Raw genomic sequence first — 24,611 nt, 5'->3', positions numbered from 1 at the left:
GAGGCTCTTTAGTTCCTCTTCACTTTCTGCCATAAGGGTGGTGTCATCTGCGTATCTGAGGTTATAGATATTTCTCCCGGCAATCTTGATTCCAAGCTTCATCCAGCCCAGCATTTCTCATGATGTACTCTGCACGGAAGTTAAATAAGCAGGGTGACAATATACAGCCTTGACGTACTCCTTTTCCTATTTGGAACCAGTCTGTTGTTCCATGTCCAGTTCTAACTGTTGCTTCCTGACCTGCATACAGATTTCTCAAGAGGCAGGTCAGGTGGTCTGGTAATCCCATCTCTTGAAGAATTTTCCACAGTTTTTTGTGATCCATACAGTCAAAGGCTTTGGTGCAGACTCTTACTGAGCTATAACTTTTAAAGTTATAGTAAGAGTCTTTAAAAGTCCAATGTGGTGAAGTGGGAAAAAGAAGCTGGGAGACCAACACATTGACCTTGGAGAAGTCTCTTCACATCCCTTGAGCCGCAGTTTGGACTTAATGGTCTTCAGTGTCTCTGCCAGTTATGAATCTGTGGAATGGGTCAGCAGCTGACCCATAGATGACCCCTGAATGGTGTCTATACAACAGTCTGGGAACATCCAGGAAGGTGAGTCTATGGAGGGAGTGCAGGCCAGTCAAGCAGAGAGGCCACCATCCAGGAATGGAAGCAACCTCACCTACCTGGCTTCCTCTCTAAGCCTCTCCGGGTCTTTTCTCCCTGCCTCCGGAACAACACCGAGCTCCTTCGTACCTGGTCACTCTCCTCTGGGCACACTAGAGAAGAGATGTGAGGGACCCAACCAGAGAGCAAAACCCAGCTAAGTAACTCTATACTAAGACCACACAGACATCATTTCATGGGACAATAATGGTGGGAGGATCTGTGAGAAGTAATCACAAAAGTGTTTTGGAAGAAAAGGACCATTGTATATAAAGAAACCCCTCCACCGTATCAGGAGACAGACATGAATCTCTTTGGGGTAGCTTACAATTTGGGAAGAAATGGTGTCTCTACTTTTGTGTTCTATAAGCCCTTTAAACACAACATGTCCCAAACTGGACTCATCAGCATCCCACCAGCCCCCCAGTCTGCTGTCTCTCCCATTCCTCTGGCTCAGTGAATGTGCCCCCTACCTCCCAGCTCCCCCATATGTTACTTCCCTCCCACCTGCCCAGCGCTCTCTAGTCTCAAAGCCACTACAGTGGATTAATTTCACTGTCCTCTCTCACCAGAATTACGGAAATAGACTCTGGTCTCCCGACAGCCAGTCCTGGTCCTCTCCAACCCACTCTATACAGGAAGCAAAGCCGTCTTTCCATTAGTTGAGGCAGATCACACAACTCCTTTCCTTACAGCTCTTCAATGACTCCCTGTTACCGTCAATCTGAAATCCACGCTCTGACCTGCAGAAAAGGGCCTTCATCATCTGTCTGCCTCGTTATCATCACCCCCCTCACCACCTGCCTCTATGCCAGTGATTGGTGTCTGTAACGCACCGCCTTGTCCCTCCACCTTTGTGCAAGCTGTTCCCTCTCCCTGGAATACTCTTCTTTACCCTCTGGCCTAGTCACAGTCATTTTTTAGATCTTCCAACTCATTGTTCCAGGCAGACTCCATGGTTCACCCCAAGCTAAGCTGGGTGCACTTCCTGGGTGAGATCACAGCACCCTGTACTTGACTAGATTGCTCACATATTTGCAATAATCTATCTACCATTTACTCCTTTAATTTACTATAAGCTCAAGGATCTTATAGTTTGTTCACGATTATATCTCCAACACTTAGCAGAACATATGACAAGCAAAATAAATGCTTAACAAACAGTGAATAATGAATAGATCGTATAGCCAGCAGGTAGACATGGAAACACTGAGTTTTAGAAGAGCAGACCTGAAATTACCCTTGGTGGCCATCTAGAAACATCCTCCCACCCAGTCCAGGAATCTCCTCTGGCCAACATTTGGAAGCTCTGGCTCTCAACATTTGTTCTACTGACCACTGACGGGAGGCTCTACTTTCTAGAAGGATCTTCCTTAAACTGAGCTGAAGTGGGTCTCCTCAGAACATCTTGGACTTCATCAGTTATAGCTCTGCTCTCAGTCACACAGACCAAGTTTTATTCTTTATTCCTTATGACAGCTTCACACATATAGGAAGGCAGCTACCACGCCCTGCTTATCCCCTCAATGACCTTTTCTTCTACTATACCCTTCACTTGTTTTCAGAGCTCCACTCTGCCCAGGAATTCCACTGCTCTCCCACCATAACCACTGCCCACCCTGGACAGACTCTCAGACTTAAAGAGTGATGCCCAAAGCCAACTCAAGTGTCTTCATACCCAGGGCACTGATAGCCAAAGACGAACTCAGTAACACAGCATGGGGCTTTAAGTCATAAACTGAATGAAATCTCCAGTTATCAGAATTCTCCTCAAACACCCAAGATGGAAGGCATCATAAGAGGAAAACCCATGCCACTGAATGCCTGTAACTCAGAAAATAAGGGCATCTCCACATGGAAACCTGAGTCTGGGGGAAAAAAAACCCTTTCGATCATTGACTCATCTCTCTGCCAGCTCTCCCAGTTCACCTCCCTTTATTTCAAAGTTCAGTACTTCCTCTTCCTCTGAATGTCATTTAATAATTATCATTTTATAAGGGGGAAAGACTGACACTGACCTTCTCCCATGCCCAATCCTACTAGTTAGAGAGTTAAAAGATCCTCTTTCATCCAAACTCTAACCAAACAAGAACTTAACTCATATTGACCAGAGATATATTAATACTTTCTTTGTTACCCAAATGTTATTGACCAGAGACCTTTCAATACTCACTTATAGAACAAATTGTCAGCCACAGGCATTAGTTTCTGCAAAAATCCCCCAGTCGATAATGTGTTAAGAATCACCCAAGTATGCTGTGAATCATCTCAGCCAATTAGACACACGCAACACAGGACATACTGCACCATCCCAGTGGAACACTGTCATGGGGATAAAGACCCTGTTGCAGGCAAGTGACTTAATCCCTCTAGCTTCCACTTCCTCATCAGTGAGTAAGGGGACTAGCACAGGATTCTGTCCCCATTATACTTGTCATTATCAGAAACACACAAATACAACCAAATCAGTCCCTCCAGATGACACTTAGACATCACTCCTCTGGCATTCCCTGCCTTTCAGTTTCCAAACCCCAACCCCAATGGTTCTGAGACTCACTGATGCCTTGGATGGTGTGTCCTACGTACTCTGTGGTCCAGGACAGTGGACATCAAAGATAGGTTCTTTCCCTCCTTCCTCACCTTGTGCCACCAAGTCCAACAAAGGACAGAAGAATAGACAGATGCTCTTCTCCAACTCCCTAATTTGATTCTAACCTTATTAGAAGCCCCTGCTATACGCAGTCCTGCAAACTTCCAAAGAGCCCCACAACCCTCAAAGAAATGTAAAAAGACTCATTAATACATAAAGTCCTTGGGAGAATCTAAGTGACCCAGAACACAGTTACTCAGAGCTCTTTCTTTCCATGCATAACACTTCAGAGTTTACTTGCTAACATCTGTTCTGCATATGATTTCAATAGTATTACATGCACCTGTTACAAACTTTTGAAAACACAGAGAAAAATATATAGTTATATCATTGAGAGATGATTAAAATTCACCTTATAGCCTTTCTTTTATGCACATATTATTTAATTGAGATCATAATGTACATATTATTTTATAGCCAGACTTTTCCCTATGCCATTAAATTATTTTAATGATTGCATAGTATTCCATTATCACCATGAAGTTAACTAATTTCTCATTTTAAACACTCAGGCTATTTCAGCTTTTATAAATAAAACTGTGACAAATACCCTTTAAAAGATACTTATATATACCTCTTTATTTAGGATCTAGTGTTTTTGTGTTACATTGGCAAAGGAAAAATCAAAGGAGGAAATACACAAAATCAAACTGAGATGGCTGACATCTTTTTTCCATTACAAATTCCCAACAAATCCATCTACATATGTACTCATTCTTGCTTAGTACAGCTTAAGGTTGAGACAATGAAATAGCATTTTTTTGGTCCTGCCAGGCAAAGAGCAGCAAAGATGTATCTTAAGGGTATTGGAAAATGTTCTTACATACTACAGGCAGAAATGTAATATGGCCTAAACTTTGGAGGGATAAATAGTAATATTTCTAATTATAGAAAATGTAGGGCCTAAATATCTAACAACAGGGCACAAAGTAAATTGTTATGTCTATATAATAAAATATTTCATATCCTTACAACCTTTTAAATAAAATATTTAAGAATTTTTGACACATTAATACACTCACATTATAACACTAAAAGCAGGGGGAAAAAAGACCATATATGTTATTTCATTTCTGTAAAAAAAATAAATAAAAAGTAAATGTATCTCACATACACACACACCTGAGCGAATCTACACCAAAATGTAGATCATGGTATATGGTAGGAAAAGAGCGATTTTTGCTTTGGCCTCTGTGCTTTTCTAAGTTTTTGAAGTTTTCAGTATTAATCATGTCCTATTTACATTACATAAAATACTATGTTAAGGTGGTAATTTAAAACTTATGAAATCAGTGAAGAAAATGAAACAAAACTAACTCAGCTTTTCAGACCCTGAGGCGGTCAGCTCAACTCACCGTGTCTCCTTTCTCAAAGCTCTCCGCCGTTGGCCGTACCCAAGAGGAAAAAGAAGAAAAGCAACAACTAGAAAGTGAGGCAGGGACATTTCCTACCCAGTTGTGAAACTGAGCCAAGTCACGGAGAAAAACTGGGATCAAAGAAACGATCCGGCTTGCGAGCCGGAGCCAAACACCAAGCTACGAGTTGCTGATGTCTAACCCTGCAACGGGAACACCGAGAGAACGCTTCACCCGGCTCCAAGACGCCAGCAATGAGTCATTAATACTCCCAGGCCCCAGGAAGCCTCACTTCACTCGGGGAGGCTGAAACAAAGAGGAGTGGCCTCCCTCACAAAGCGAGCCTCCCACAGCACACGTGGCTGGCTCCCACACCTGCCCTGAAACTCACAATCCCCGGTCCCCCCTCCCCAGGCAAGCTCCACTCCGGAAGTCGGTTCAGCACTGCTCAGAATGCCCTCCCTATGGGGACACAGACATGGGAGGAGACATCATCATGTGTAAAGAGAAAGGCGCAGGGACTCGGGTATGAAGCTGTGCAAACTCATGCCTTCCTCACATGAGTCTTCAAAGAGACAAGCACTCAACCCAGGCAGGCAGGTAGGGTGGGAGGTCACGGCCCCGACCAGGACTGTGTCGTGAGGTCTCCACTTGCTGGCTGTGCAACTATATGCAAGAGTTTTGATGTCTCTGTGGCCTCATGTCCTCTTCTGGAGCACAGGGTAATCCTATCTATCCAGTGGGTTACTGTGATGATTAAGTTGAATAATATACTTGGAAACTGGTTCCATTTCCTTCACCTGCCTTTGTCCCTGGAAAAAGCCAGAGATTCATATTGACTTACGGAGACATGCTTCCCACCTCCAGCAACCAAGACTTCTCTCTTTGCGTGTTAGCAAGGGGAACTGGGCTTGATACAAGAGCTCTGTTGAACCCACTTGATCAACATATTTAGAACAAGAAGGCCCACCACTGGCATTTATTTTTTCCCAAGAATCCTAGAATTAAGAGTTGGGAGGGACTCTAAGGTTACCTAGTTGAATCTCCCCTACCACTCTCCTTGTACCCCACGTTCCAGTCCACGCACACACATCCCCAGTGGAACTTTCTGGCTATGATGAGCCCAAGCACTTGACAAATGTCACATCCTTTGACTCTTGACACCCCCAGAAACAGAAACCACAACACTGCAACATCTTTAAACAACAGGGAAGCCATGAAGTCCTATTACAGAGGCTGATTTCAATTTCCTGCATTTCACTTTTTGATTTAAAAATTCTGTCAAATCCTTTCTGGCTGTAGACAAGAACAGGTGTTCCCTGTATATTCAGGTAGAGAAATGGAGTCACACTCATTTTAAATCACACAGCCTTTTGTTTCCTCTTCTGCTCCACCCAGGATGGCCCTCTGCTCCCAGGTCCTGGAAGCTATGATGAGGTTCACCCATGGCAGCATCCCACCTTCCAAGTTCACGGTGGAGAAAAAAGCCCAAGAGGGACCAAAGGGGGATGCTATGGGTGTTTCTCCCCTCCCACTGCCTCCATTCAGAGCTGTATCTGAATCAGACACCCATCCTTCCCCCTGGTGGAGGCCCCTGGCCTGAAACGGACCTTACATGAAACGGCCTTGGTCACTATAACCCACTTCTGCCCTGGTGGCATCGCTCAGAGAGAGATTTCAGTGGGGTATGTCCAAATTGCATTTTCCTCTTGCAGCACCAGAGTCACACTTCAGATGCGCGTCCTCTGACGAAGACGGAAGGCAGCCTGTCCGCATGTCTGAGCGTGTCACGGCCATTCTGGCTCTGCCCACCAGTCCATGAGCTCCTCTCTGAAGGCAGTGTATTTCTCTGTTCTCCTCCACCTTCTGCCTCCAGCCCAACTTGTCAGCAGCCCCTTTGGGCAGCAAACGTAAAAGTTGTTTGGCTTCAAAGGTCAGCTTGGTACACGTTCTTTGCCTCTGCCGCCAGAGTCCTACGAAAGCCGCGGGAGTGCAAGCCGTCCTGGAGGCAGGCCACCCCCCGCTCCCACCCCCGTTCTCACTCCTTCACCAGCGCCCCCCTCGCCTGAACAGTGTCTTCAGCCAAGGAAGGACAGACGCTCACAGGCTGTGTTCCCACCGCCTTCCTCCCGCAGAAAAGCTTAAGCGCCAAAGCTCGGCACACATAGTTGTTCAAGTCACACAGCAGAAGCCACCAAGGGGGTCAGACAGAAGGAGACCTGGGGCTGGGGGGCTGACCCTTTGGTGTCCGTGGGCCTCTGTGCTCGAGAGGCTTGACAGTGCAGCGAATATAGCCTGGTTCAAAGTCAGGGCTACATTCTCAGGCAGTCATTTCTATTAATGAGGCACCTGTCCTAAAAATGCAGCTCTCAAATCAGGGTCCAGGGCCTTTGGCACCCTGGCAGATTCTTCCAGATGGTCAGCAGGCTGTCGCATCCAATATTAATGCTTAAACTATGACACATCAACACCTCTGCTTCCAGCATGACATAACCACGTCCTTTCCTTGTGACATCTCTAAGAACCATGGACTGTCACCACTCAGGAACTTGGAGAGTTCCAACATATCCTCACTTCATAGATGAAAAGCCTGAGACCAGGAGCCAGGAAAAGCCACGCCATAGCCCTTGAGATTAATGCCAGGTAGGGCAAGAACCCCAGTGCAGATTTTCCTTCAGCTACAATACCTGAACTACCTTAAGGAAACACCTACTGTCAACCACAGACTTTCTCCCACTCAAGTCCAGTGAAGGGTTTTGCCTATCAAGGGTGGGTTCAGTAGCTAGACCATGGGGAATTTGCTTAAATCACTGGAGAACCTCTGTTGTTAATCAGATTAAATCCAAAGAGGATTTATTAAGTTTATTTTTCATTAGACAATATAAAACCAGCAAGTTCAAGGTCTTCTCAGTCTCAGAGGTCTAGGCTGTGTCCAGAACACTACAGTTTACTTACCCTAGTTTACAGCTATGATTCTCAACCGTTACTATGCATCAGAATCACCTGGAAGGTGTTCTAAAATGCGGCTTGCTGGGCCCTAGAGTTTCAGACTCAGGAACTCTGAGGCAAGACCCAAGAACGTGTATTTCATATAAATTCCCAGGTGACACCACAACCCACTTTGAGAACCATATACTCGAGTGTCACCAAGACGGACATTTCCATTTGCACAGTCCCCCCTCCATCCCCCAAGCTACACATTCACAGCTAATCCGCACCTGCGCAGTCGCCTCCCCTGGCTGCAACCTTATCTGATGGTTCTGCCCAATTATGGTGATTCGCTTGTGCTACAACATAATGTATTGCCCCATTAACAGATGGCTGAAGATTCAGGCTGGCCTCCTTCCCAAGATCGCCTGCACTGTGCTGTACAAGTTCCCGCAGTCCAGAGAGAGCAGATGAACCAATGAGGGGGTTTTTAGACACCATCTTGACAGCAAGTCATTCCTAAAACACTCCCATCACACCAGCTTTGCCAGGAATCATAGAAACCCAGGAGTTATCACAGTCCAGAGACGGAGACCTTCAAGTCAGTGTCTGGGAGGCCCACAGAAATATCTAGTTTGTCTACAGGAGCCTGGTTGAATCTGAGGTCATGCTCTCAGTGGCCTTTGTAATGCGGCAGTTGAAGCCAGGTATATTGACATCTGGTTTTCCTCAGTCAAAACAGTATTAAGAGGAGCTAACATTTATTGTGCCAGGTCTCTGCCAGGCTTTAAAAATAACTCCTGTGAACAGAGCTCTAAGGCAGGTACCATCGTTTCCCTCGTTTACAGATGAAGAAACTGAACAGACTTTCTAAGGCCACATAACTCCTTGTTCTCCTTCATCCATCTTCAACTTGCAGGGCTTTGCTTCCTCTCCAGGCACTTTCCTGCTACAGGTACAAAAGTCATGACATCATTCAGGGGGACAGCCACTCCTACATAATGCATTGAGTCCCTCCCTGGCTCAGAGAAGGTTGGGTTGGCTCCGCTTTGGAAAGGGCAAGGCAGGCAGTTGCTCATATCAATGGGTGTCTTCCAGCCTCCAGGGCTCAGCAAACCCCCTGCGACACTGGGTTGCTCAGTGGGACACAGCCAAAGCAAGAAAATGGGACCCTAACTGAGGTTGACCAGTAAAAGAGCAGAGTAGGTTTAAGAGCATGGCTGTGTGGGCTGAAGCCAGGATCCACGGTCCGCTCACCTCGGACTAGTCACGTGGCCTTAGAAAGTCTGTTCAGTTTCCTCATCTGTAAACCAGGGAAACGACGGTACCTGCCTTAGAGCTTTGTTCACAGTAATTATTTTTAAAGCCTGGCAGAGACCTGGTACAATAAATGTTAGCTCCTCTTAATACTGTTTTGACTGAGGAAAACCAGAAGGCATGACAACTGCCTGGCTTCAACTGCCACATTACAAAGGCCACCAGAAGCATGACCTTGGATTCAACCAGGCCCCTGTAGACAAACCAGACCTTTCTGGGGGCCTCCCAGACACCCGGTTGCTCACTCACCTCCAGCAGCACTGGCCTGAAACTGGCCCCCAGAGGGGTGCACTTATTCCTCTCACATGAGGCCTCTTTGGCAGTATTCTAGATAATTCAACTTGGCCTCTCATAAACATCCATTTTAAGCCACAATGCAGGCTCTGACAGAATACTTCTGCTGACCTCAATGCTTCTCCTAGTGCTGGCATGACTAGAGTTCCTTGGAGACAGGAACTCCAACCCACAGCCAGGCATCCGTTAGAGGTTTTTTTTCCCTCAGTCACCATTTCACTGGTGCACATCCATCACCTGACCCTGACAGGAAGCTGCCAGCTATAAACCCAGTTAAAGAATCTTCAAGGAATTCTTCCCAAACTACAGGAAATAAGCAGCTGTCTAAAGACAGACTAGAGGCTACTTGACACTACTTAAGCCCTACACACTACTTAAGCCCTACTCCTAGCCAACTAATTGGCAAGTCTGTTCTGTTGCCCTCTCCTCAGTGCTGGGAAAACTGCGAGGACTTGAACTAGTTAATAAACCTTAGATCTGGGCTTCCCTAGTGGCTCAGATGGTAAAGAATCTGCCTGCACTGCCGGAGATGCTGGTTCAATCCCTGGGTCAGGAAGATCCCTGGAGAAGGGAATGGACAGAGGAGCCTGGCAGGCTACAGTCCATGGGATTGCAAAGAGTTGGCCACAATGGAGTGACTAACACTTTCACAGATTTGCAAGAAACAAAGTCTCCCTCCAAGTATGGTCAGGATGAATTGTTGTTGGGAAGATACAAGGAGTAGGGCAGGCTAGGACCACAAAGTTGTCACACAGGAGGAGCTACACCCCCTCCACCTTTCCCTTTTTCTTTCCTCTCCAGCACCACCACTTTGCATTCAGCATCCCTCGCCATCCTCCCTCTCTGCTGGCCACCATCTGCTAACTTCAGTTAGGACTAAATCATGATATTTTAGCTCAGGAACCCCCCACCGCCAGCTCAGTGTCCCAATCTCAAACTCCCAAGGGAACAGAACCCTCAGCCTGACGTGTCTTTTTTAAGCTCTAGATCACAAACTAGGAAGTGGCTGGGCAGCCAAAGTGGCTCACTTTCAGCGCAAAAAGCCACGTCTGCAGGGTAGAGGTGGGCAGAGTCCCAGGTTACGAAGCAGGACTTCCGTCCACTCAACAAGGATGACGGGAAGGGCAGCTTCTCTCAGAACAAGGTGGGGTTAAACAGGGAGGGGAATAAAAGAAGAAAATAATTAAATTCCTGTTCCAGGCAGAAACCCACCCAGCCCAGCACTTCCCCACCCAGAGTTGTGCCAAGACCTTAGATTTCTGACCGGCAGAACAGCAGTCAAACGCTAAGTATGGAGAGTGAGCCTGGTCTGAGGGCTCTTCAAAGTGGAACAGAGATTGAATCTGAGTCATATTTCCTCCTTAGCTGGAGACACTGTCCCTTCCTCCGGATTGGAGGAGCTATATGGTAGATCATGTTTCTCTAACCATACAGTCAACGTTTGGGGATGGACGATAGCATGGGATGGAAGGGAGCAGGTGTCAGATGAGACGACCACATCTCCTGCTGTTTGGAGGTGTTTCAGAAGTTTCCCCTCTCCTCCCTGACCTGGCCAGGAGAGGAGGAAGCAATGGGAAGGAAATGACTCCAGTAACGTCTCAGAGGGATAATGCTGGGTCACGGATACCCCAGAAAGGGGCATGTGAGGGCCAACCCAGCTCCTCTCACCAAGAGAGGGGCAGGTAAGACCAAGGCCCCACCTGGTCAATACCCAACCAAGAAGGAAACAGGGGAACACACGCCGTCTCTTTGCAAGCCTGTCTGCCAAGAACTGGACACTTCAGTAGTAGTCAGAAGACCCAGCAGTGCCAAGAACAGCAAGGGGAAGAGCCACATGAAAGCCGCGGCCTGCCAGTGGCCTAGGAGTTCTTGAGCCAAGACACAACCAAGCACCTCCCCAGCTGCTGGAGATGACTGTTTGGGGCCGTAGCAGGAACTTGTGGCCAACCTGCAAAATCCTGCCATGCAGCCTCACAGAGTTAGGTGGAAGGCAGTGCAAGTGAGGAGAAGGGGCATGGCAGTGGGACCCGGTGTGTGGCTGAGCTCCACAGAAACAGAAGGCCTTCTCCAGCACCCCAGCTCACAGCGTGGCAGCCTCTTGTATCGATTATGCATGGCGGCCACTGAGCAGACAGGCCGGCTGGGCAAGGGCCGAGGCCTACTGGATAATTGATGTCCTGACATTGGCATGCACAGCACTGTGGGCAAAGTTCAAAGGAAAGTGCTAGAGAACAGACGCTGGAGACAGAAGCCAACTGCCACACTTCTTCAGCTTCCTGTGGGCGGAGCAGAAAGGTCTCTAAGGAGATGGCTGAGAGTGATGCCAAAATGCATGTGTGTGTAGGTTACACAGCTCCCAATGCCCACAGCCTCCAGTCCCAAAGCTCCGGGCAGACTCCTTCAGGATGAGTGGAGTGTCAGCACCTGACCATCACTCCCAAGTCAGGCTAAGTGAGTGACCTCCTTGGAGCCCCTCTGATTACCTGTGGCTGCCTCCATCAGAACCTTCTAACTCACCCATCAGTTCAAAGCATTTCTTCCAATGCAGTGGAGAAGGAAGCCTTCTCCGATGCACTTAACACAGATGAACCTCCCATTAGGGGCAAACAGCTCCCCGTACCCCTCCTTCATAGCTTTATCCCAGTTTGTACTCGGATTCTCAGTACCTCTTTTTCACTCTCCCTCCCCGCCCCACAGTGTAAGCTCCATGAAGAAGTGGACTTATGGGCCCTTTCCACCACTGTACCCCCGCCCCCACACCTGCCACAGTACCTGGCCTATGTGGAAACTCAACGCTCAGTGACTTAGTAAATGAATAAGTGAGTCCTACTACACCATTTTACTGTTGTATTAATCCCCCTTTCCTCCCAACTAGACTGTGAGATCCTTTGGGGCAAGAACAGCATCTGACTTGTCTTTTCTCTCCAGCACAACAAGAAGGGGGATGAGGTCAAGCGTCTCTGGCACCCTTGGGTGATTATTTCCCATCACTGAGATGAACCGAACAGCTCACCTCATGTTCCTTCACCGTGCTTAGTGGAATTCCTAAGCCATAACAGGTGCTCAGCTATTTTCAGAAAATTTACCTTTCACAGAGCCCACACCTAAGACTAGGAATCAATCCTCTGCCAAACAGTGGCAAGTAGGTCCCAGGTGGTGATGACACTTCAAAGCAGCCCCCCCTGGGCACCCTGCACGGACAAAGGTAGTATTCAGAGCAGAAGGAGCCTACCCAGGGGGTGGGAAAGCGGAGTATCAGGCCACCCCACCCATACTTTCTGGCTGCGTGACATAGAGAAAGCACCAAACTTCCGAGTGGGCAGTTATCTCATCTCTAAAAGTGGAAGAAATTTCCCCCTGGCCCAGAGGTACCAAATCTACCATCCAGTTTTATGGTGACTAAGTACAGCTGCTAGTTGTATGGACCCAAGTTTGAGACCTAGCTTCTCCGACTTTCAGCTGGGACCTTGGATAAGAGACTTGAGTCTCAGTTTGCTTATCTGTAAAATAGGGCTAACAAGAGTTTACAAGGATGGGATAAGATGACACATGAAAAGGACTTTGTACAAATGAACACAGTCATTTACTGATGGCAGCAAGTTACAGTGGAAAGACTACAGGCTTGAAGGGAAAGCCACCCCAGTTAGCTGGCTGCTAACGGACAAGCTAGGTTTTAAGGTTCAGTATCCTCATCTGGAAAGGGATGGAAACAAATCTGTTTCTCCTCATGCTGGCTGAGTTCCCGCCCATCCAGGACACCTGCACTTGCTGGTCTGTGTGGGGCAGGCACACACACACACACCCACAGCGTTCCCCTGGCTCTCTCATCACTCAGATCTTAGCTTAGATGTCATCCTCCCTGCAACCCTTCCAAGAAACCCATCTGCCCTTTATCCTATTTTATTTCCTTCCTGGTGGTCACTTCCGGTCTGAAATTGTCTAATTTTTATGTGTTTATTGTCTATTACTCTTCTCACTAGATTCTCAGCTCAATAAGAGCAGAAAACTGATTAGCTCTCAGCTCTGCTGTATCACTGGAGCCTAGAATGCTACCTAGCAGATACTATGTGCTCAACAAATGCTGAATGAATGAATGAACCCATGAACACCCTCCAGGATCACCGTGAAGATACAAGTGGATGATGTACATGAAAGTGCCAAGCGCCGTGCCTGACTCATAGTAGCCTCTTCATGTTCATTTTCCCTGCTTTTCCTGTGAACTCAGTTTTTGAGAACTATAGTCCTTAAATATTATCTCAGCTTGAGATTTAAAACTTACACAAACTGAGCCAAGGTTACCAGATTGGAGATGGGGGGAGAGAAGGGGGAGCAGCCATAATTAACCTCTCTGCGCAAATCTCCACCAAGAGCTTCTTAACACCTCTGAAATATCGGAGCAACCGAGCCTCCCAGGATCCCCTGAGCGCTCTGGAAGATAGGTCATCAGTTGAGCCATGACCGCATCTGCACACGTTGCACATCAGACACAAAAACAAATGGCGCTCAGACCAGTGCCAAGGGGTCAGCATCATCCAGGGTGTAGATTCCAGGCTGGGCCCCCCGAGAGGGCTGGGGGCTGGAATGCAGACCCAGTCAGGCATCACCCAGAATGGGGACTGAGAGAGTCGCTCCAGGACACTAGAGCACCCCACCCTGCTCTGTAACTACGGTCCCCTCCCCCTGCCATTCATCTCTGGAGCCCCTCTGCTCCTCTGGCATGTCTCACACTCTCCTGCTCTTAACCCACCAGCGGGGGTGTCTCCCCACTCTGCCCAAGGGCCCAGGCCAGCGTGGCGGATGTGTCTGTCCTCCCTACCCCCTGCCACATGCAGCCAACCACCCCAAGCCAGGTTCTGACTGCCAGGGGCCAAAGGTGGCCAGGGCCTCACCTTGCCCACACATTCACCTACATTCTGAGTGACTCAGCCACAGCTGCCCCACAATTCAGAAAGGCAAGACATCGGAGGTCAATGGCACGGGGCGGGGGCGGGGGGGTCTCCCCGGGGGGCTCCCTCCCCTCAGGCTGAGCCTAAACCCTAGATACCAGTCAGAACTCACAGCCCTGCCCCTCTCCCAACTCTGCGGGACCAACATGTGAAAAACGCAGGTGTGAACCTCCGTTTTAAGTGCAAGGAAAAGCTCTGTGGCTGTCTACACTCAAACACCACATGGCCTATCAAAATGCCAAAGCAAGGTTGCAGCGGGGTTCATCTGTCGTTGCACTTGGCCCATTTCACCCAGAAAACCCTTGCCACTGGGAGGAGACAGACTGGCATGGGCATCACGCCCCTGCCCCAAACCCAGTTTGCATTATCTCCATGGACTAGAGCATGAGCTGAGTCTCCGCTCCATCCCTTTGGGGCAAAATACAAAGGCAGAAGGAAAGAATTGGCCTGAGGGCTAGTTACAGAAAATAAGCACTAGATAGACAGACAGAGAGAGTGGCTCTCAAGCCATCACACATCACAGGGCCTGGGGAGGGGGCTTCCCAAGGGCAAAGGCTGACAGATGACCTTGAACTCTGTCTTTGAGCCAGTTCAGCAGTATCCTTGACCCCTTTCAGTCCCATTTTTGCTTAACACTCAAGTTTCTTGGTGAAGCTAAGTTCTTTTACAGGACAGGGGTCCTTAACTTCCACTCCAGTGGGTTCCTGGAGTAGCCTGCAATTCCTAAATGACACCGCCCTGACTCTCAGACCACTTCATTTGTTGTTTTTCAGACCTCTTCTCTCTAGCTTTATGGTTCGTAAAGTATATTGTATCCCAAGGTCCAGCCATACCAAGCTGCTATGTGACTTCACACTATCCTTAACCTCTTTGAGCCTCAGCTTGTGTATCCTTAAACTGTAGGGCTAAATTAAACAAGGTTCAGAGTTTCATTTTAAGCATGAATATTCCACCATTTCATGGTTATTTGAAAGATTATCTGCTGGACTCATCTGTGATAATGTTACCTATTTTATCAGAATCGGACCTGAACATTTTTGCCTTCCTGGGTCCCAAGCTGAACAGACTCTCCCAAGTTTCCCTTAGGCGGGTAAACGCTCTGTCAGTCCATTTCCCCTCTTCATATTCTTATTTCAAATAGAGGTGGGAGATCAGGAAGGTAGGAGGCATTGGGTGGATTGAGGAGGAACTGGGAAATACTGGTGCATGCCAACTTCTCGTGGGGAAAAGAAAAATGCAGAAGTCCAGGCTCCGTGGCTGACACCTCTCAGGGCTTCTCTTACCCCTCCCCCTTTTGAAACATGTGAAATCTTCCCTAGCAATCTGGAGCCACTCCACCCTCCCCAGGAGAGGAGTGCTGATGCCAAGCTTCTGACAGCTACTCGCATCAGCGCCCTGGGAGTCATTCCCCACACTGATCCCTCCCTCCAAGATCCAATTCATCATCAACCCCAGTCAATGGCACCACCAAAACATGTCTCAAGTCTGCCAGCTGCCGCCCACACCACTGCCCCCTCTCCGTCTCTAGCACCTTGCAAAGTGTCTGGACCCAGCAGGTGCTCCATAAAGATCTGTTGAATGAATGGAATCCAGGGGTCGACTTCTTCCCTGAGAGACAGGCTACTTTGCAGGGCAACCGTGAGTTCAGTATTTCCTATTCAGCTAAAGCATAAGTAAGCAGCCCACCTCAAACCCCACACCACCGCCTGAGTGAAGAATTCCTCTCCTCCTCCTTCCTGCTTGGGTCTCAAGACTTGGGAGTGGCAATGAAACCACAGGTATCTCCTCACTCTATGGATAAGACCTGAGTGGACGTATCGGTTTAACATCTGAGCAGCGTTAATTCCCAGGAGCCATCTCCTGCCCTTATGCAGGGTAACAATATCCAAACAGCAACAGACTCTGCGGCCACGCACACACAGATACACTGTGCTCCAGCCGCAGAAGAGGGCAGGGTTGTAACTCAGACCCTCTGCTGGGGCCTCATGGGACCGCCCCCACCAGGATTTTAAGATTCTGCACCTCAGTTCCCTGACACTGGTATGCTTTTCAAGAATACAAACCCCACCCCCAACCCCATCCCCAGTCCCCATCCCTGGGGCCGGATACTTAGAGTTTACACGCAGCTCAGAGAGGAGAAGGGGTGATTTAAGATCCCCATTTACTCTAAATTTTGGGAATTCCACATTCATCTGTAGGGAGTCCCTTGCCACAAAAGTCCTGAGCTGCAGAGTGACGTGGATGGCCACCTGGGGCCCCTGTCATGCCCATTTCAGGATGGCCCTCTTTATTTCACATGGGTGGTACCACCTCCAAATTTCCAATGCCATCACAGGAACACTGGACCTGCCTGGTCCAGTCAAAGACATAGAACCAGACTCTCATCTGGCCACATGGAAGAGCAACTCTGGGGGCAGGCAGATCCCCCAGCCTCCTCCCACAGCTCCATCTAACGCACTTGCATGCTGGCCCTCCCACCTGTCATTTTCGACTGCTCCAGGAGCACGTTTCATTGTGGTTACTGACACAGATGCTGGAGTCCAGCAGCTGGGGTTTGGATCACAAGCTGCTCCCGAGAGGTATACCTGGAGAGGTCACTCAACCCCTCCAAGCCTCTGTGCTCTCATCCATAAAAGGCAACTCACAACTCACCGCACGCACAAGGTTGCCATGAGAATGAAGTGCGGTAACTACTGTAGGTAAAGCTCCTGACCCCAGGTAAGGGGTCCCTCCACTGCTGGAAGTCCCCAGCCTCCAGCCCAGCCCCACCAACCCCAGTTAGCACGCCGCTGGGCCTGAAACACACAGTTCTTGCGGCCTTAAAGAAAGCTCCATCCAAGTAAGATGCTTTGAAAAATAACCAAATTAAAGGGAAATGAATTTCCCTTGTAGCTTTCCTGAGGTGTCTCTTCCTCTTCCCTGTGTGAGACCCTTATCTGATGAGAAACAAGCGGCTTTCTTAATATATGAAAGAGAGCCACTGATGAGGCCGAATTCTGCCAATTTCTAGTCACACCCCTGTCCACCAGACAACACTGTTCATGTCATTGTCATCTTGCTACCCATTTCCTTAATAATATCCTTCCTCTGTCACCCACTCCTCCCAGTTCAATCCTCTCTGCAAGAAAGAGCACCTGGGCATCGGAGGACAGTCTGTGGGGTGGGTACCCTGACAGTGACAGAGGCCCTGTCTGGGAGGAGGGATCCCAGCTGATCTTCATGTTCTTCGTGGCTTTCTCCATCTACTGAATTTTGCTTTCCCCGCCACGCCCACCGTAATGTACACGGCCACATGTATTCCTTTTTAAAATGAGAAAAAATTTCAAGTTGCTTCCCAAAGTCCCAGGCTTTGTCTGTAAAGGTCGTTCATGAAAGACAACTAAGGATGATGAATTGTTCTCATTTGACCCTCAAGGACTAGGCGAGAAGTGGCCCGCTGTAACCAGAGGCCTGAGCCATGGAAGCAGGAAGGAGGGTGCTCATTCACCCGGCGGGCGTTCACTGAGTGCTTCCCTCCTGCGAGGTGCCAGCTGTGAGCAACACAAAGTTCCAGCCCGCCCTTGGGTGAGGAGGTCCTATTGGGGCAGACAGACACAGAGCCGAGCAGACACACATGTAACATGTGCTGTTAAAGTTAAGTAAGATAAAGAGGAGGAGGAGCGTCCTGGGGAGGGAAGGGCCGTTCTGGAAAGGGTGGCTGGAGAAGGCTTGTCCAATGGGGTTCACTTCCACGGAGACCTGGAGAAGCGAAACAGCCAGCAAACAGCCAGAACAAAGGCGTGGAGACTGGACTGGGCTTATTGAGTCCAAGGAGCAGCAAGGAGACCAGTATGACTGGAACGGCACGTGTGTAAAGGAAAGCGGGAGGAGAGGAAGGCAGAAAGGCGCTGAGCTTAGATCTGGTGGGGCTTGCCGGTCGTACTTAGGACTCCGGGGCTCACTCAAGTGGCACTTGAAGCCACTGGAGAATTTTGAGTGCAATGACATAACCAGATTTTCATTTTAAAGATCATTCCTGCCTGCTGTGGGAAGGAAATAAAGTATAGAGTCAAGAGTGGAAGCAGGAGTCCAGTAGGAAGGTCATTGCAGTACTGCAGGTGAGGGGGTGTGGTGTTGGTGGCTTGGACCACTGGGATAAGAAGTCTGGATATATTCTGGATCTTGTTTTTAAGGGAGAGGCCACAGGCTTGGTTGATAGATTGAACATGGGATGAGAGAGCAAGGAAGGAATCAAAAACAGTCCTAAGTATGTCGGGGTGAGCAACTAAGAGGTTGGACTTGCCCACTTCTAAAATGAGGAAGACTGGGCAGAGCAGGTGGGGAGAGGAGGTTTGATCAAAAGATGTTAAAGCATATCAATTTGAGTTGAAATAGTATTAAACAAATAGGCAGTTTATGATCAAGCTGGTGGGTATACAAGTCTGAGCTCAAGTGAGAGGTTCAGACCAGACATATAGTTAATTCTGAGAGCCCTAAACTGAGTGGTCAACCCACAACTCCTCACTTAATATTCCCAACTAAGCAGTGGCGTGGCTATGACTTTGTTTTATAAATGACAAACCTGGGACTCTGAGAGGGGAAGTAACTTGACCAAAGTCTGTATTCGAGAACAGATTCACCCACATTCATGTGTGGGTCAGTCTGATTCCAGAGACCATGTATCAGGCCTTAAGAAATCCAGATAATAACAACCACAGGGCCAGTAACTCAAGGCATGTGGCACCCTGCACCTTCCCAATTCAGTAAGCTAAGCCCTACCTCCTTAGGAGATCTGCAATTGTTCTTGTTGCCTGAGCATCCACAGCATCTAGGGCCCAAAGTCATGTCTAGTTCTTATGTATGGGCATTTGCCTTGGTTTCCTGATTTGTCCCTAATCTTCCTACAGACCCGAGATCAGGCTCTAAACACAAGCCTACAGCACTGTGGCCCTAATGCCCCATCACTTCTTGTCAGTTCCTGCCTGGGCAGACACTCCAGGTGTCTGCTATTTATCTTGTAGTAACCATTACCTGGAGATATTGTGACCTTGACCTCAAAGTGGTTCCTCCCACTGTGGGATCTTAGTCAAATCATTTGACCTCTAAGCCTCAGTTTCCTCACCTATCAGAGGGTGGGGATAGACCAGAATCTTTTAAGAGTCTGTGAAACATGTAGAAAGTGCAAGGTTTTCAAATAAAAGTTTTCTATAATGAAAAAACTTTGGATCCTGTAGCCCTGTTTTGAATCCTGGTTCAGAGACTCACTGGGTGGGGTGAAAGTGAAGGTCGCTCAGTCGTGTCCCACTCTTTGTGACCCCATGGACTATACGGTCCATGGAATTCTCCAGGCCAGAATACTGGGGTGGGTAGCCTTTCCCTTCTCCAGGGGATCTTCCCAACCCAGGGATCAAACCCAGGTCTCCCACATTTGCAGGCGGATTCTTTACCAGCTGAGCCACAAGGGAAGCCCTGGAGTCATGAGTAATTTAATCCCTCCACCCCTAAATGAGGGTGACAATATCAACCTTACAGGGTGTGAGGAGCACAGTCATGCAACACGGGTGCTCCCGACATACTAGTTTACTGAATACAAACTTCAGAAAATTCTAAGAACTCACAGTGAGCCCAAGTTCCCCAACACTACCCCCTAGTGAGTCCCCTTCCATCCACAGCACACACAAAAGATTCCAGCATGTTCTACCCAGCCATCTGATGATTTCTCTCACCTCCTGCTTTGACTTACCCCACATGCCCCCAAACCGTATTTGCTAACAGCTCACCTTTCCACTTAGCCCTAGGCTCATTTCACCAATTCCTACTCCCCAAGAAAAAACCCTGGGAGACATATTAGGAGGGAAAGAAGAAGATAAAAAACAAAAACCTCCTTGCCTCTCTGATCCATCACCAGAAGCTTCCTATTAGCAGAATCTAACCAACAGAAAGTAATGAGTATCAGCACGGTTACTGCAGTGGTTATGGCTCCCTTATACCAGGCAGGACCACAAAGTAGCAGAGAAAGGGGGAAAGAGTGTGGGTTAGACCACAAGGGTTCTGACCCCGGCTGAATCACATTACCAACTCCTAGATGACCTCAGAGAGGCCACTTGATTCTGAGCCATCCCCAACTATAAATCTGACATTATTACCTCTGATTTATAGGTAATGACACTTGAATATTAGCTTTATTATCAACACACCTATGCCCTTGGACACTTGGCTTTGAAGCTTCAGAGAACAACTATAAAGGACCTACTATGCTCCAGGGCTGCCTTGGACCCGTGGATTTTCTCGTTCTGAAGTAGCCCTGGGGTAGCAATCACGATGGGGTTGTAAGTTCAAGTGAAGCACTAGAAGTGAAGGATATACTTAGCTAGTGAATAACAAGCAGAGAGTTACCCTAGTCCTGAATATTCATTGAAAGGACTGATGCTGAAGCTGCAACTCCAATACTTCGGCCACCTGATACGAAGAACTGACTCACCTGACAAGACCCTGATGCTAGGAAAGATTGAAGGTGGGAGGAGAAGGGGATGACAGAGGATGAGATGGTTGGATGGCATCACCGACTCAATGGACATGAATTTGAGTAAACTCTGGGGGCTGGTGATGGACAGGGAGGCCTGGCGTGCTGCAGTCCATGGGGTTGCAAAGGGTCGGACACGACTGAGAAACTGAACTGAACTGACCCTAGATCTGCATGTGTGACCCTGAAGCTCATGCTTCCCTTGCCAAGTCTTGATACTCAGGACACTGCAGGCTTTGAAGTCAGAAACCACTGGATTTACACCTCATTCACTTGCCGAGAAGCCTTGGGTAAGCATCTTTACCTCTCTGAGCTTCCATTTATCTCAATAATGGAATGAAGACACTGCTACCTGCCTCAGAGGCCGTCATAAGGATCTGGAGAGCACATGAAGAGAGCAGCTTAGACACAGTGCAAGCACAAAGCAGCCCCTCAGAGACCTAGAGCTCCATTCTCCCTGCTACTTTAGGGCCACCTCAGATCCAGAAGCAATCACACATCCAAGCCAGCCCTGCCATACAGGAGGTCCTTCAAAGCCATCCTCTGAAACGTCAAAGCTGCATGTCCAAGGCCATGTGGCTATGAACGACAAAGCTAATATTCACACACAGCTCTTCTGCCCCAAGGCTAGGGTTCCCCCCAAAGCCAAGTCAGAGCAATTTGACCATCCTGAATCCCGAGAGCATCATGCCCTCACCAGCCTGCTCTTTTTATCCCCCATATTCTAGCTCAATTTTCAGCTACCTATACAGACTCCCACTTGGAGGAAAATCACCAAGTCAGAAAAGTCCCCTTTTGCCAGCTCACGGGGGATCTCCTAGTAAAAAGGCTTCTACCTCCATGTCAAGGAACAGCAACAGAAAGTATCCTATTGACTTTTCGGACTTAAAGCAAATTAATTCTCCAAGCACGGTCCAGAGCAAGTCACAGCCCAGTAAGAGCCAGTTAAACATAAATGGGAACCAGCACAGCAGCTCTGAAGCCATCAGGTCCCTGAGAAAACGGTGATGTTGCGAAGGCAACTATCAAGCAAAACTGATCCTGGAGGCGCCAGGCACGTCCACGCTGAGAAAGGAATAAAAACTCAAATCCAGAAAACATGAACACCGGTTCCTGCACGTCAGGCTCTACCTGGGAAACTACAGGCCCTTCTGAAGTATTCTGCAAGCAGCACCAACCCTCCGGCTTCCCTAAAAGATTCTTGGCCCCTTCTTTCTGAAACACGACAAAGTCTGCAGGAGCACAGAGCCAACAGATGAAGACTGGCTGCATCCACTGTGGTTACTCTCTCGTTCCGCCTCTCCTCCTGCCTGCCCTGGGCCGGGATGGATCCAGTGCACCTACATGGACCTCATTCTAGATGTGGCTCGGTGGTCAGAAGAGCCAGTGTGAGCCAGGCAGTGTCCTCCTTGCCCTCAACGCTGCCAAATGCAGAGACTTCTCCATCCCACCTCCAGAGTTCTGCTCCTACACCACTCTAACACTAAAGGGCTGGGGTTTTTCCCACCCTCCAAACCTTTTCTGTCCCTCCCTTATTGCCTAGAGAAAGGAACACTTTCTCTCCCAAGGAGTCTAACACGGCACCTGCCTTCTGTGCTGAGGATAAAGGCTCAGCAATCTTCCCTTCCTTCTTAAGACATGAGACCTGAGATGCCAGAATTTGCCAACTGCCTCATTACACCCCAAATCTAAATCTGGAAGCTCAACAGCACGAGTGGCTGTTGTGGGAAAGTGCTCACGATGCATCTTTAAGTGTATCTCGAGCTAGCATGACAGCCTCCAAAATGTGATTTCAGGGCCTGGTACAGAGCGGACACTCAATTGGTGCTTGTTAAATGAGTGAATGAACGTCTTTAAAAACAGAACAGCACACTCTAGATTGTGGATGCTTAGACGTTAAGCTGGAAAAATAGATATCGAAATTTTCCCATTGGTTATTTTTGGAGTGGGGACTTACAGGGGGCTTTTCCCCCAGTATTTTCTAAATGCTCTCTAATGAACATACAATATTTTGCAATAAGAAAACCATTAAGGCACTTTTATAAGGAGTTAATTGTTGTAAAAAAAAAGGGGGGGGGGGCCTACACATATACAAAAAACGGAAGAGTGACTGTCATCCAAACTCGCAACCTACACACAAGCCAACTTCTTCCCTCCCACACATCCCACCCCTTCTCAGAGAAAGCTTCCCCGCCCTCTCTTTTGTGTCTTGATTCCAGGCATCTGGGGAGTCAAGCAATGGCCTTCAAGTGTTAGCCTTATCAGAGTCAGAGCCCAGCATTCAGGCAAGCCCCATTGCTCCAAGGCTAGCAGAAACGCAGATGAAAAGCTAGCCTGCTCACTTCTGGTGTTCCCCCTGCTTTGCCAGAACCATCCTGCCATCCCTGGAAGTGAATCCAGCCTCCATCTCATGGGCATTTGTCTACCTGTGCAGGCTCACTCACCTGCAGGTCAGGCTGAAGACGTGAACTCTCATGTCCTGGCAAGCTTTCCAGGAATTTAATATTTTATCAATGACCCATTAACCCATCTCCTTCTTCTCTTATCTCCTGTCTCTTTCTCTCGTAGCCCTAGACCACGTTTATAGCCCAAGTCCCTGTCCTTCTTCCCACCTGGATTCACATCTGCCCAGTGTAGAGCAGCTCAAGATGGCCCAGGGGGACCACATGACTCAAGGGCAGAGGGGACCTCAGATGAACACACAGGAACGGCATTCACAGAGGCACCAGACAGAGGAGGGAGGGTGGAACTGCAGGTGACAAGCATCTCACCAATCAGCAACAGGCAGGCTGGAAAGTGGAGGAGGGAAGGAGACGGAGGACAAGCATTGCCAAGGGCTCCTGGACCCACAGACCGAGAAGCAGGCTGGCCTGGGGCTCTTGCCAGAGAGAAGAAAACTGGAGATGGCTCACGGCACAGAGGGGCAGCCAGGCCCCAGCTAGGACCTGCGTTCTCCCTCCTCTGGTTCTCCTCAGCCCAGGACAAGCAGATCTGAGGGCTCTGGAGGAATCCCCCTTGTCACCCCCACATTCATGATTAGCACACCCAACAGGTGAGATGCAAGAAGCCCAAACAGGGCAGGATTCAGAGTGTCCACCGTCTGTGAACGTGACCTCTCAAAGCCTTGGTTTCCTAGCTTGCAAAGAAGGGAATAAGAATTCCTACTATTCCAAGCTGTTGCAGGCATTCAGTGAGATAATTTCCATGAAGTATTCTGCACAGTGCTTAGCATCTAAGAGTTCCATATGAGGACAAGATTATCAGCATTTTCTTAACTTCTCTGGTTTTTCTTCACCCCCAACTCATCCTTCAGCTCTCTGTGCAAACATCACTTTTTCCAAGCCACCTCCCCACTCAGAGATGGGGTGTTAGAGAGGGTTCGGACGGTCAGACAGACCTCAGTGTTAGTTCCAGCCTGGACACCTCGCCATGGCTCAGTTTCCTCATCTATGACAAGGGAACAATAATGACCGTACCTCCCTCCCTCCAAGACTCATTGTGAGGACTAAGCGATACATGTGAAACCATGACAACAGGATCTACATATACTGAACACTTAATAAATTTTAGCTATCATTTCCCCCCTTGATCCCATCATTCTAAATTAGTTTTCCATAACTCTCAGTGCATTCATCATTTCTAATTACATATTTCTTTGTGTTGTTTAATATTTGCTCCCTCCACCCAAGTTTAAGTTCCACGAGGGACAAACCAAGTGTCTCTCTTGAATGTGGCTGTATTCCCAGCACCTGGTACAGTGCCTGGATATAGTAGGTGTTTAATAAACTCCTGCTGGATGAGTCAATGAAGAGAACATTAATACTGGCATGCATAATCACCAAGGTCCCTTCCAGCTCTGAGAGTCTCTTACCATTCTCTATTTTTTGACAGTTTTGGAAGAAAAGTTTAAAATGAGCCCCAGAGAAGCTGTTCACCGATCCTGGGGGAGGACTCAGGGCACTTTGC

The 24,611-nt window shown here is 48.4% G+C and overlaps 1 protein-coding gene across 11 annotated transcripts in view; it reads right to left on the bottom strand.

Moving 5' to 3' along the window:
• The window catches only part of LOC129621864 (neurexin-3-like), a 300,739-nt gene that overhangs the window by 264,870 nt on the left and 11,258 nt on the right, over nucleotides 1–24,611 (bottom strand). The window contains exon 1 of one of the 11 annotated variants that reach the window (XM_055538776.1): nucleotides 4,659–4,756. The exons of the other annotated variants lie outside the window; for them this stretch is intronic. The gene's annotated coding sequence lies outside the window, so the exon portion shown is untranslated. Of the gene's footprint in view, nucleotides 1–4,658; nucleotides 4,757–24,611 lie in introns of those variants that run through there. 11 annotated transcript variants of the gene reach the window in all.

This window comes from Bubalus kerabau, chromosome 10, assembly GCF_029407905.1.
Source record: "Bubalus kerabau isolate K-KA32 ecotype Philippines breed swamp buffalo chromosome 10, PCC_UOA_SB_1v2, whole genome shotgun sequence".
NCBI lineage: Eukaryota > Metazoa > Chordata > Mammalia > Artiodactyla > Bovidae > Bubalus > Bubalus kerabau.
This window is presented reverse-complemented; position numbering and strand designations above follow the sequence as displayed.